The sequence below is a fragment of the Lynx canadensis genome, chromosome B4 (genome assembly GCF_007474595.2).
Source record: "Lynx canadensis isolate LIC74 chromosome B4, mLynCan4.pri.v2, whole genome shotgun sequence".
NCBI lineage: Eukaryota > Metazoa > Chordata > Mammalia > Carnivora > Felidae > Lynx > Lynx canadensis.
The window spans coordinates 27,980,754-27,994,343 of NC_044309.1; the positions used below are offsets into that span (position 1 = coordinate 27,980,754).

The 13,590-nt window shown below is 36.2% G+C and overlaps 1 protein-coding gene across 3 annotated transcripts in view; it reads right to left on the reverse strand.

The window, feature by feature from the left end:
* The window catches only part of ZNF438 (zinc finger protein 438), a 173,357-nt gene that overhangs the window by 105,779 nt on the left and 53,988 nt on the right, over window positions 1-13,590 (reverse strand). The window lies entirely within an intron of this gene.

Genomic DNA, 13,590 nt, shown 5'->3' on the forward strand with positions numbered 1-13,590 from the left:
CTGCTACATATCTATTTAGTTCACCCATTCATTATTCTAAAACTGCATGTCTGGATTAAGACATATCACCAAAGAGCAGCATTCTTGGCTTTGTCCTTTTATCGCTCTCCATCCTATTCACCCAGCATTATTGTACTTAGTAAAGCGCCTTTGATGTTAAGCCACTAGACTACACTGAAGGGAGGTTTAAGAAACAATTATAGAAAAGAGAGTATTCAGTTATTCACTACAAGGATGTTGTTGAGGTCAGAGTTGAATATGCTACTCTATGAATGAAAGCATATAGTTTTCTTTGAATTACAATTAGTAGTTTCTCCTAAGATGCTGACAAATTTTGATCTTGTGAACACTAGTAAACACATCTCATCTTAGAATGGTCTCTTTAGAAAATTTAGAGCAAAATTTGTGATCCACCTCAAGGAAATATAGGGGATCTTATGAGATACATTGGTCCCATTTTATCACCTTCCTTATTTTTACAATACTGAGGTACAATTGCCATATCACGAAATTCACCTGTTGAAAGTGTACAGTTCAATGATGTTTTAGTCAAATTACAGATGTGTGTGATCATCACTACAATCTAATTTCAAAGCGTTTCCTTCACTTCTCAATATCCCCTTAAGTCTACGTGAAGTCAGTCCCTGCCGCAACCCCCCAAACTCCTCTGATCGGCTCTATTACAGACATTTCATACGAGTGGAATTTGGCATCTTTCACTTGGCATAGTATTTTTGAGGTTCATCCATATTATAGTACATATCACCATTTTAATTTTTTTTAATTGCCGAAGAGTTTTCTAATGTATGGACATACCGTGTTTTGTTTATCCATTTACTAGTTGATGGACATTTGGATTGTTTCTCATTTCTATTATGAATAAAGCTATTATAAACAATTGCAAATGAATAGAGAATAGCACTTTGTAAAAAACAATTGATGGACCAAAAATATAAGTATCTCTCAATTCCACTTTATTAATCTGCATGTTTATCATTATGCCAACGACATACTGTCTTGGTCATTGTCACTTGATATTGAATTTTCCACATGGGCAGTAACAAAGCCCTCCAACTTTGTTATTTTATTTATTTATTTAAAACTTTATTTTATATTATGTGTCCTAATGAATAAATACTATCTTAAATTCTTTCTGACAGAGGACAGATATAAATACAAAACTAGAATAAACTTTAAAAATGTTTTCAAAGGAATATAGTCCTCTTAAGATTTGAAAGTGACAATCACTAATGCATTCTCCCAGAAATAACTGTGAAATTAAGTCTTCCCCAACACACACCCGTATCAACAAACATTTATCAAATGCTTACTAAATACTAGGCATGGTGCATAGTTAGGCGCTGAAACAATTAAGCACAGTCCCTCACTTAACACATAAGTAGAGAATAATGGCACAGTGAGTAACAGCAACAATTGAAATATGTACAAGATACAGTGGTGGCAAGGACAAGGTATATTAATTTTATCTATCAAATTTACCTTACTTCATATAATCTTGTTTCTGAAAAAAAATGGCTTACAATTTCTGGTATGTTTTTAAACAAAGCGAGTTTGAAAACAACAAAGAGGCTAGTCCTTACAAAAGCTTGCAATAAGTAATCCTTTTATAGAGTTCTTCTCAACTAGTAAGATCTTTTAATTCAGTCTTTGTTTTTAAGATTACAAAAGAAATTTACATTAATGGAAAAATTCAAACAAAACATAAATACTTATAGTAAAAAGTGAAAGCCCCATTTTACCTTGAATCCACCCTACTCCTCTCCCCAAAGACTTCTATTGTGCTTGGGCAAATTCTGTTTGTTCAGAGCTACCTAAGATGCAGACAGTAAGAACTCTTGAAATCCTCACACAAATCTCAAATCTTGTTTTCAAAAAGAGTGTCAGCCTCTTTCCCACTACACATGACATCAGTATAGCTAGCAAGACTTGAAAATTATTCTTTTTCCTTCTATCTCCCATCCTATGCTTTAGAAAAGGTGGAGATTAAGAGAAAAAATGGACGTAAGCAACAGACCTAAACAGTGTGTGTATAAACTTTATAGTAATGATCCTGAAACTTGTCCTATAGGAGATTTTTAATAAGTATCCTTAAAAAAGGAAAGAAAAGAAATGAAGGAAGCTAAAAGGAAAGGAGGAGGGAGGAAAGAAAGACAAGCAAGCAGTCAGGCAAGCAGTGGGCATTTCCAAAGTCAAGTACATTTTGGGAAACAGTGGGTTAAATAAAATATCAATATGCACTGAGATGCTCCCACCTTTCATAACATTAGCTAACCACCAAACTCTTTAATCACGGATCACCTAGTGATATCTTGAAAGACACTAGATTGAGGCAAAAATATAGTGTAGGAAATAAGCACTGGTTATAGTTTCCCTTCATCATTCCCTTCTTTATCACACTGGCAGCAACAAACGAGATATGCAGAAATATGCACAGAACCACATAAATATGCTAATGGCCAAAAGACTAAAAAGTAAAGTCAGCAGACTGTCTTAAGATTCTATCTTTACTATGTTAGAGAAACTGGTTTCATTTCTTTGTTGTGTTGTTTTTCCTTTGACTGTTTATGCAATAAAAGAATAAAACTAGAGATAGAAGTTTGGCTGTAAAATTAAATGCACTAAAGTGTTTGCTTTTAATAGTAAGTAGTAACAAGTAAATCTAATCAAAGGGTCTCAATGTAAATTCTATGCATACTTTAATTTGCTTTACAAAACCAAAAAATTGGATTCATTTGTGATATTACTACAGTAACTGCATTATCATAGAAGAATCTTCAAGAGGTTAATGAAAAATTGTGGTGAAGTTAGATTTTTATGAGTTACTATAGCCACCTATGTCTGTGCAACAAAAAACAGTGAATTTGGATCTATCTCCTTATACGTTAGACTTCAAATCATGATATAATTCAGCAATGAACTCTGTTAAACTTGCCATTGAGACTGGATGGAGCCTTTATTACCAAAGTATAATCATGAATGATAACTTTCCAATATGTATGCTGTCTAACCACCGAAATTATAATTTGGGAGGACTTCCTACCGACAGGGATCCTTATGGTAACTAACAGAGTTGTATGTCCTCAGTGGAAGCTATTCTGAAATTTCCCTTCACTAAAAAAATGAGTTAATAAACTGTCAATGGAGAAAAGTCTCCATCATAATACTTAAGCTCTTTGGTTGTTGTTTCTTCACTGCGGTTGGGACAAGAAGTGTGGTAGCTATCACGGATATTTATAAATGTAAAGTAGCCTCACTTCTTTTTTTTTTTTTAATGTTTATTTATTTTTGAGAGAGAGAGAGAGAGATAGCATGAGCGGGGAAGGGGCAGAGAGAAAGGGAGACACAGAATCTGAAGCAGACTCCAGGCTCTGAGCTGTGAGCACTAAGCCTGACACAGGGCTCGAACCCACCAACCATGAGATCATGACCTGTGCCAAAGTCGGTCACTTAACCGACTGAGCCACCCAGGCGTCCCTAGCCTCACTTCTTTTATATCTAAAATCCAATCATTTATCTAATACCCAACTCAAGCTTCTTCAGTGAAACTTCTCACCACTCTCTAATTCAAGTCAAAATGATTTCTCCTTCCACTAAGCTGCATGCTTCTTGTTCAAGACTCTCACTTAGCACATAACTACATTTAATGTACCTTAAATTGCTGTTTAACTTGACTACTGTATGTGTTCTATTCATTGAAAAGTCTGAAAGACTTTAGGTAGGAGGACCAAGGCTGTGCACATCTTTAGAGAACCCACAATACAGCCACGATGCTGTTTCTATTAACATTCTATTAGTATCTGTTGATGATTAATATTACTGTTCAGTGCTTTGTGACGGTCTTAGGAATACATATTCTTCAGGAGAAAATATAAGCGGTTTTCCATTATGAGAATAGTGAATGGGCTTACTGGTTTTAGGAAATGTTCATAAACTACCTATAATTTAAGTAACTTATGACTAAATCTCATTTTTTTCTATGACATAGGAATGTCATGGCTAGACGAGAAGATGTACACTTTTTATGGCCTTGGGCACAATATGCTTTGAGGGAATTAACTGCTTAATAACAAAGGACTCCAAACAGGCTCTATCATTAGAGACTAATAGAAAGGGTTAATGAACTATTATTAGACATGTATGTGATCATGCATATATAAAACATTTAAGAATATACAAAAGTAATTTGGCGATCTATTTCTCTCATTCAACAAACCATTACTGCAAGCCTACTGCATGGTGAGCTCTGTTTCAGACACTGGGGAACTAAAGGTGAATGAAACATATCAAACATTTGTGTTGGCTCTTTAAGGAAGATCCAAACAGAATCAATCTAAAATTTCATCTACCTACCTCCATGTCAAACCATATCACACATAGTTAAGGTGCTTAAAAAATACTTTATCTCACTGTTTTAAGCAACGCAAATAGTTTACTTTGACCTAAACAACAGCAAGCTTTAATTATCCCAGAAACTCCTTCAAAGAGACACTGTTTCATTTGTATCTGTCCCCAAGCCCCAAGATTCCCAGGCTGTTGAATGAAGACAGAGAGATATGCTATAAGCAATACAAGCAAACTTACCCAAAGCTGTGTCTAAAGAAATGTTCCTTACCTACAATGAGGGCAGTGCTGGCCCAGGTACACCCTGCCCCTATCAATTTCTTAGCAGCTGCTGACATATTCTTATGCTTCACAGGAGCATGGCATTTTCTTCTAAAGGGAAAAGGCAAAAATAGAAAAACTTTTGCCAACCACAAAAATGTATATTTTAAAAATTGTGGAATAAAAATGAGCTGCTATATACTTTTAAAACCAGAGAAAAAGTAGAAAATAACAAGTACCAGCACCCCTCCCTACAACCTTCTGAATTGAATTGAGACAGAAATGGTACAGTTTCAGCTAAGCATCTTTATATCGGAGACAATTTAAAATGATCTAGCAATCGGGCAAGCTAAAAGTAACATGGTAACAGTCAAATTTACTCTTTTAGAACCAGAACCCATTTTTCAAGTGTGTTTTTAGAAGGAAAAATGCAATCTTTAATAGATCATGGGCTTTCATTTAACTAGAAATATACTACATCAGGAATCAGATTTTAAAATCTACACAGTTAATGTGACAACAAACTTGGCTGCTGAATTTGATTTTTCAAACTAATATGGTATGCTCTGTTCTTGCGTTAAATCACAGGGATTTCTTCTGGGATTGCAAAGGAATGAGCATTTAGCCCATCTCACGAAGGAAGGAGAGATTTCTAAGCTTTAAAAACAGGAGGTTCGCCTACATGATCACCTGGGACAAACTTGGCCAGAGCAAGCAGGCTAGAAGGTTATAGGAGCCTGGGAATGTTTAACATCAAGAAAGAAACTACAGCTCAGTAAGATCAGAGGGAATTACACAGGAAATGTGAACAGTAACCCTTTCATATCTCTGTACCCCCTCCCACTGCCTGTGATAAATGGAGTCCTGGAGCCGCCAGCTATGTGAATACACAAACCAACAGCAGAGGGGGACTGGGAAAAAGGAAAGAAGCCATTTTATATAAACACGCGTGCGTGCACACACACACACACACCAGCAAAAATTCATGACATGATAAAAGTATGCTGTTCCAGAAAACTGCCGTTAGCCTTTCTAAATGCCACGTGTGCACTGTATCACTGCCTTATCCAACAGAGTCCTAACTAAAAATTCCAAAGAAACATGAAGAATCAGGCGGGAGTGGGGGGACAGAATAGTTGGCAGACGCATCGTAAGTAGGGAAACGTGGCTCCTCTGAAGCTGACCAAACAAATAAGTCTCCACCCTGGCTTATGTTTAAACATCTTGTTCCTAGTTGGTCTGTAGGGAAAACATTCTTTCCACAATAAATAATGCGCAACTCAATCAGAAATTCCTACTCCATCCTTTATCTACTCTATGTAAAAGTTCTTCAGTATTATAAACCAGAAGCTCAGAGAATTCAATTAATTGTGAACTCTATTTAAAAAAACAGTTTAGAGTCAAGGCAAATTAAAGTATTTCTTGCTTCTAATTTGAAAAAGCAAATGTGACTGTGCAGATCCTAAATTCCTCTAGAGACCTCTGGGTTGGGATCTCAAGAAAATAAGCAGCTCTTACCACAACTGCCTTTCAGAAAAGAGGAAATGCTCAGTTTCTATAAACAGGTGAGTTTAAAAGATTAATTAAAAACAAACAAACAAACAAACAAACAAACAAACCCACCCATGGCCCTCAGACTGTAAGGTACTGGGGTGGGGCAGCAAACTAAATAAAGAAAAAAGTGATATTTCCAATGGGCTAAGCTTAAAATATGGAATGGAATTTCATAGGTCACTTTGGAATAAGATTTAACTTTTTTCATTGGTATAACTTCAGGACAGAGATGGTTTGCCACAAACAGTAGGTTAAGAAATAAATGGAAGTAAACACGGAGATGACAAAGCAAACCACCAACAAAAGTCAAAAGGTTTATAGCTTTTTAGAACTATCCAGAAGAGGAACAATAAAACCAGAGGATTTTTCCCCCCAGCAAAGTGCCTCCTCCAAAGTATACATCTTCTTCAAGAAACAGCCTATACCAGTAGTGGTTTTGGACAATAAACGGCAACATCAGTCAGATAGCAAATGAGATTTAAACTGCAGACTTCCAAGTTCCCTTAAACATCTGATGTCTAATTTCTGGCTCACAGAGAGGCAGTCCCACACCTGTGCAACAAACTAAAGCTGCTTGTCCTTTCCATGGATTTGGAGTTGCTATAACATTTATGTTGGTTGAAACATTTGGGGAATGAGAGGGAGCAAAAAATAATAAACAAATTCTGAATAAGAAACCAGACTTCTGAGCGGGCTTTTCAGTAAAGATCACGTCCCCATTAACTGAGGACCCTGAAGTGCACTAAATGGAACCTCAGTGCAACTATCTCCCCGTCTGGAAAGGAGAGCTTACTTGTAGCGCTTAACCATTGTTTACTCATGTCTAGTTCTGATAAACATACAAACCTCATATCCTCATTGAATGTTATTTGGGAATCTCAAAATAATTTAAGTATTATAACCAAAAAGACACCACAGCAAGATAATTCGATGTGTTTTTTTTTTTCAAACAATGTCCCTGCTACGACAGAATTTAGTACAAATACTTTTTAGGTAGACAGATGTTAACTTACATGTGTTTACTTTTATCTTGAAGACAAAGAGATCAAAAATGTCTGTGAACACTAATGTATAATGACAATGACATGATAATTACTGGGACCTTCGGCGTGTCTCCTTTCCTGAGAGATACTGTCCATGATCTTTTCAGTTCTTATGCTGGGCCTGAAGAAATGCTGACTGATACATACTAGGCCTTCAACATTTGTTAAATGACTCAGCAAGAAGGTCTCTTTTTCTGCGTGAAAAATCACAGAGCCCTAATAGAGTACTCCCTTTCAAGTAATAAAGGATAGAAGCAACAAGCAGGTTAAGTCTTCAATACAGAGGCAATAACACAAGAGGCAAAACATAGACAAGCCTTGACAAGAGTTATGATCATAAAAACAGTAAGAATATCACCTAATATTTGCACATTTGTACAGCACTTCCCAACGTATAAAATGTTTTATGTAATTTCAACCCCACAACTTTATAAAGTGGATACTATTAACATGATTGAAACAGCATAAAGTGGCTTTTTTGAGGTCATCCAGCTAGTTAAGCAGCAGAGCGGAGATTTAAACTCTTCCAAAAAGCTATCCCACTCATTAAAAACTCTTTATTTTGTCATGAAATTTTGAAAAGATCTTCCTCCAAATTCCAAAATCAGGGTATACATAATAAGCACCACCCTTTTCCCCTCTCAAGCCACTCAATATCACTCCCTTTACCAGTTCCCATAAAAATTCTCAGAGCTCCCACTGTCGCAGCCTCGATTTCCTCATACCAGAATGATGAAGGGCAAAAGTGAAAAGCATCTTTCAAAAACAAACCTCCTTCCACCTGGGTCTTGTATCCTGTAACTGTTCCCCAAAATAAGGACACTGTCACAGGCATAGGTTTTAAAATCCTTAACTACTGAGGAAACGTCTGGGGTTGTCTGTTCTTCATTTAGAATGAGTCAAATATGACACACACTACCTCTTCATTCCTAAAAGGTGAGGAGTCACCCTCACATTCCCAGCCTTGTGGCCTAGCAGAGACAGCTGTTCCAAGGACTTGGCTGACTGAATAAGAATAACACAACTCACAGAACTACAAGTTATACTCTTAGCAACTTTTAAAAATCATTTTAAATGTGTATTTTTGAAGTCTTATTAAAGAATGATAAACTACTGGGGCACCAGTTGGTTGAGCGTCCAACTTTGGCTCAGGTAACCATCTCACAGTTGTGAGTTCGAGCCCCACACTGGGCTCTCTGCCGTCAGTGCAGAGCCCGCTTCGAATCCTCTATTCCCCTCTCTCTCTGTATCTCCTCCGTTCATTCTCTCAAAAATAAGTGAACATTAAAAAAAGAAAAAAATGATAAATTACTGGCATTAGTAATTTAATGTAAATGTGAGGTATAACGAAGGTGAAAATTTATTCATATAAAACCAACTATTTCGACTTACCTCTGAAGCTTATTGAAGATTATTAAACTAAATTATATGAAAAATGCTAAATATCTTATCCAGCGCATAGTAACAAGTCAATAAATGTCAGCTGCTATTAGTAACATTATTGAAGAATTAAAAACAAAACATACAATGGAAGGCCATATTTCAAATGAACATGCAAACAATACATTCTGTGGATTAGTTTTTAAATATTTATGCAAAACATAACCATCTGTTCAATGCATATAAATATATGCATATAAATATTAAAAAAACAGTTTGGAAGAATAAATGGTAAAATGATGACCTCTGGGAGGATTGGAGGGTGGTGGTCAAAGGGAACTTTTTAAACAAGGGTATGTATTCCATCTGTAAATAAAATTCAGTTTTTGAAAAGCAAAATAGAAAATACATTTACACAAAATATCTTCGTAAGTTTCTTCAATCCCATGGTTGATTTCAGTAGTACATGAAAAGTTTACTTTTATTTTTAGTTAATGTATTCAAATGATGTCTAAAATCCCATTTTATTTAGTAAGCCCATTCAAACTTTGTTACACACTGCTTTCAATAATCTTCCTAGTGACATTCCTAATTGCTATATTAAAAATACCTGCTTGTGCAAGAAAAATATATTTTATTAAGTTTTAGAACAACTCAATGTATTTAATAAAGGGGCAAGGAGTCTTTCAAAGTCCAGGAAGCCATAAATCAGAACTTCTACATAAAAAGACTACCTTTTCCCCTTAAATTTGCTATGTGTTTACATTTAATAAACCACAGACAAAGAGTCAAGTCCCTGATTCTATTTAAAGCCAAAGGGCTGCCTATTTAAAATCACCATAACAATCTCAAATGTCCTGAGTGTTGCTCTAATTAAAAATCTCTCCTCCAAGGCTCTTCCTAACTTCTAATTCTTGTCTGTGCTATACTGATGCTGGCTTCAAAATTCTACCTTTCCCTCTAGTTTATGACCATAACTTAGACTTTTTCATCCCATTCTTTTTTCCTTCAGATCATCTAGATTTGAGCCTATAAACTGTGGGCAAACCAGGTCACAAGAGCTCTTATTAACTCCCTCAGTGCAGCAAATAGCAGGCCTCCTGTGGTTCAGGCATGGAGGTAAGCCACATGTGCCACAGACCCAACCAGCCTGGGCTCCTTCAATTTACAAATCCAGTTTATAAATTAAAGGCCTCCAGGGTTGTAAAAAGAGACCCACATCTCAACGGATGAGCGACAGAGAAAGTAACCTCTTCCTTGTCTAGGAGACACTGGGCTGAATAGGAAATCCCCACCTCAAAGAGCTGTGGGATTCCATGATTGTGGGAGGCTGTGCAATCTCTTTAGATATATTCAAAACTGAAGAAAGCCCTTTCCTGTAAACTAATGGGATAGAGTATTTGATCAAAAGGTATCTTCCTCTAATTTCAAATAAAATATTCTACTTATAATTTATAGCTGGTACAGGGTAATTCCAATAATAATTATAATAATATACAGCTTTATTTGTAGAAAATGAAAAGCACATGTATCAACAATGTTTATTCTTCTCCTGGATGCTCAGCTATGACTCATTAATATTAAGCTGCTATACCTACAAAAACATATGATGGTTCCTCCAGTAGTTGATGCTCTTAATTTTAAACATCTTAACTTTGCACAGTAGAACTTCGAACTTTGGTAAAAAGTCCTAGATCTACCATATACTAATTGTCATTGGTCAAGTTATTCGAATGCTCTATGCCTCAGTTTCTAGACATTTTCTAATGTAAATACTTACCTTAAAGGACGACTGTAAGGATCACTTAACTTGTTATACATAAAATACTAGCATGGTGCCTGACACAGAGTAAAACACTGTACAATTTTTGGCTGTTATTATTATCCTTACCATCAGAAATGTATAGCTCTTGGAAAAAAACAAATTTAAGCACAGATCACTGCAACCATTGAGGAAATAGGTTCTTTGAGACTGTTTAGTTCTATTAGAACACATTCAAAGTTCCCTACATCATTCTCTCCTGTGCATTCTGATGATTTATTCCCTCCAAATGCTTCAGCGTACCCTGTGCTCTAGTTATCCATTTATTCATCTCCCTCTGGACTATAAACGTCTTGAGAACAGGGATTCTATCTTACCTTGTAGTCTCAACATCTAGCAGAGAGCCTTTCAGAGAGCAAATGCTCTATAAAAAGTTAAATGAAACATACCCTTAGCAATTTAACCTCACAAGCCCTTGGCCATGACATCAACTTCCTCGTGCAGAGCTGTGTTTTGCAACTCTTTATTCAAATCACCAAACAGAAGGTGAATAACCTTTTACATGATAAAGACATACAGTACCCCTCTATGTACAAGCTGAAGAGGAATCCAGTGTCCCACAGAAGAGTCTAGAATTCAGGTTGTTACTATCAGTAATAAAGGTCTTCCTCTACCAAGAAAAAAAAAGTATTAGCCATTTATCTGTCTACCTACTCAAGTTTAGTTCTTAAGGACAGAGTCTACTGAATGTTGATCTCTGCATCCCTAGGTGGGTCTACCATACAATGGCACTTTATAAAAGCCTATCACCTGCATTTTTTATCCAAGCTTCTAGCTTATTTTGAATTTATTCATGACATGTCTTTATTTACTAGAACAAAAAACAAAATTTCTGAAATGAAACAATTCTCTTTTTTTCCCTAGATGCTCTTAGTAGAGAGGGAAATAAAACCCCTCACAGTGATGACCACAGAGAAGAGAAGCAACCAATGTCTGCTGCATGATCTTTTCCATGCTGCTCTGGATGAAGCCTTTGTCGGTGGCTCATCCTCCAGAATTGAGCCAGAACAAAGCCTTTCTTCAAAAAGAGTCACCCTTTGACTGCGGTATAGATTGTATTCAGTCAGCACTGTTTCCTCACTCTTTCACAGCTGTGACATGTTCATTATTTCAAAATTCTATCTGCCCACCCTGCTTGTGACCATGCCCAGTTCAGCTTATGACAAAAAGCCAGCTCGGGCAGCATCCTATTGCTGATCTCATGAAACATAAATTCAGCAGTAGCAGCCTTTTTACCACTCAGGAGCCCAGCAATGACAGACCTTCAGTGTGACCTTTAGCCTGATGTCTGAGTATTATCACACAGTGGGCCTACCTCCCAGCACTCTCAATCCGAAGCACACATCGCAATGTAAAAGGTAATAACTTTCTGGGAGTCTAGATAAATATCTTTCTCAGGGAAAAATAGTGATTTAACATTCCTCTGAGTCATTCTATTACCAAACTACTTCCAGGTGTTATAATTGGGACTCCCCACCACAACATGTGTCACTTACCTAATATTAGGTCAGAGCATAAATACACAAGTCACATAGGATCCCTTCTTCTAACTCTCCTACTCAAAGTAGTAAGATAAGTGATTTATTCATCTTGACTTTGCAAGATGAAATTAAGATGACTTCTTTGCTTAATGAAATTAAAAATAAAAATGCTGTCAAACAGAAACTTCTTTGCTATCCTTGGTGCCCTGGTCAGTCATGGAGTTTTAAAGTTAGAAAGGATCCCAGCGAGTCATCTTCCTCATTTAACAGACCTAGCCTGAGGCCCGGGAAAGTTGAGTGGTTTGCCAGGGTCACACAAAAAAACAGAGAACCAAAGCTGGAAAAAGGCTTTCCTGCCTCCTCAGCCCATGTGCTTTCCACATACCACACTAAGATGAGACTCTTGCCAAGAACTTCACCATGACCCACAATCCTGGAGAGGCCGTTCTCAGCTTCACCTCACTCCCTACATCTTGGTAGTCCAGCCACATAATTATCTGCTAAAAAACAAAATATGAGAAAGACAAGACTTCCATCTCTAAAAATAGCTTCAACATCACTGTTTTCTTAAAGATATTACCCCTACCAACCGCTACAGGCTTCTTCCTTCCACACTGTTTCTAAGACAAGTCTAAGTGTTATCTAAGTGTTATCTAAGATCCTACTCCCCTAAATAGTCCTCAAGTATATTGGGAAAAAAATGGGAAAGCCCCACATATAAGCACCCTTATTAATAGAAAGGGAATGCTGCTGACACCCACTTGAGGTCACCACATGACTAGGAGCATTCAAGGTAGGGTAATCGCCTATCAGAGACTCAAAGCAGCAAGAGGACAGCTTCTGTCACTGAATAAATATTAATGAGAATCTAAGTGCCATGCCCTTTGTAACTTGATATAGGAATGACAGGGACATCTTAGAAAACAAGCTGACTAGTAAATAACTGTGAATATTCCCACAAATTCAAAAAATCAAAACCAAATTAAACAAAGATAAATGTTAAACCACAGAGCAAAAAGTCCAAAACAAAATGTAAACAAAAAATAATTTAAAACAGAAAGCTTTAAACAAGATCAATGAAGTAAAGCCAATTAGATTAATTTTAGCAATAAATATAAATGAGTTAAAATATCCTTAAAAGACAAAGGTTCTCACCAGGTTAAAAAATGAAATCTATGCTCTACTTTTAGTAAATACATCTAAAACACATGAAAATAAAGAAAAAATATAAATAAGTATAAAGACATATAGGAAAATATAAACTAAGGTAGCAATATTCATGTCAGCTAAAACACAAAGCACATGGCAAAAATTAGGAAGAGACTCATATTATTCTGACACAAGGTATAACTCTTAATTGAAATACTGACAGCAAATAATACATTAACACACATTCAAAAATAAAAACTGATATAAGGAAAAATTAACAAAATAAATTACTGATCTACATCTTTAAACCTTTGACTGACTAAACCAAAAAATAATTATAGAAGAGTTGACAACATAATAAATAATTCTAGTAGAAACCGTACTTCAAATTTTGAATTTTGACTTTTCCCAGGTTAATAGTATGTCATAACATTGAACAACTATAACACTGAACTCTCATGATGCTGGGCAGGGCAGCAGCTCCTAGTCAGCTATGTGATCTTGAGGGGAAACAACCAATACACTTAAAACCATGCTG